The sequence below is a fragment of the Carlito syrichta genome, unplaced genomic scaffold (assembly GCF_000164805.1).
Source record: "Carlito syrichta isolate Samal-C Ts95f unplaced genomic scaffold, Tarsius_syrichta-2.0.1 Scaffold302324, whole genome shotgun sequence".
NCBI lineage: Eukaryota > Metazoa > Chordata > Mammalia > Primates > Tarsiidae > Carlito > Carlito syrichta.
The window spans coordinates 451,063-452,555 of NW_007246420.1; positions in this window are offsets into that span (position 1 = coordinate 451,063).

Sequence of the window (1,493 nt, forward strand, 5' to 3'; positions counted from 1 at the left end):
CTGCACTCCAGTCTGGGCGACCGAGTGAGACTCCAACTCAAAAAAAAAAAACAACAACAATGATGATAGTCCCATCATTCTTCACTTGGAATTTAAAATGTACTAATGTCCTGTGACTGCATCAGTATGTCAGTAACATCCGGTTTCCACTTCACATTACACTTAGATATTAGAGGAGATGATGGGCCGTGGAAAACTGGCATGTAAGCCTCAGAAATCACCTCAAGGATGAGAAAAACATTGCCATTGGAAATAATTGTACAGAGTTCGTGTAAAACACCTTTTTTTGAAATATGAAATTGGAAAATAATATATTTTACACATGTATTTTAAATATGTAACTGCATATAAAGTAATAAATATTACAAATACTTCATTTCCCTAAAAGTTTGTATCATCATGAGAGCACCAACAAAAGTTTATTGGCTCACTGTGACGTACTGTTTGTTACTATATTAGAAATACTGCCTTGTATTTCAGGTCATCTTATATTTGGATATTTGTGGTGTATATATTCATATTTTTTATTGGAGCATCTTGACTATCAACTTTTGAAACCTGCTTTAAAAAAATTAATATATCATAGATGTTATTACTACACCAATATACATATATCCACCTAAAGCATATATTTTAAGACCACATAGTGTAGCATTGTGTGTACTAAAAACACCAAACACTTGCCTTTTTTCTTTTCTTTTCTAAGCTACATACCTTGGAGAGCCTTAACATGGTCTACCAGGCTCTAAAGTTCTAGCCCTCACCTACCTCCGCAGTTTCATCTCTTAAAGACACTTCTTTCCATTAGGAATGTCCTGGCTCCTCCATGGGCTGCCCCTAACTTCTCACTGGCCAATGCCTTTCCTACTTGGTGTGACTGTCTTTCTTTAGAAAACCCTCTTCAGGCTTTCAGACAGCAGAGCCTACACCTCTCCACTTCTGACATTTTCTTGCCTCTGTTTCCTTTGTAGGCCAGGCAGTCCAAGGGGGTGAGAGCACATCTGTTTGGTTCACCACTGTATTCTCAGTGACAGTTGCAGGGTCTGGCCCATGGTAGGTGCTCATTAAGTGTTTGCTGAGCCGGGCTTTGTGGCTCAACCTGTAATCCCACGCCTTTGGGAGGCTGAGGTGAGTGGATTGCCTGAGCCCGCAGGTTCGAGACCCTCCTGGGCAACCTGGCGAGACCTCATCTCTACAATAAATTACAATAAATTAGCACATACCTGTAGTTCCAGCTACTTGGAAGGCTGAGGTGAAAGGATCGCCGGAGTCTAGCAGGTCGAGGCTGTGGTGGCCGGGAGCAGCCACTGCACTCTAGTCTGGGCGACAGAGTGAGACTCCAACTCAAAAAAAAAAAGAATGAGCCGGGCTCGGTGGCTCAGCCTGTAATCCCAGTGCTTTGGGAGGCTGAGGTGAGTGGATTGCCTGAGCCCGCGGGTTCGAGACCTGCCTGGGCAACTTGGTGAGACCTCATCTCTACAATAAATCAAAAA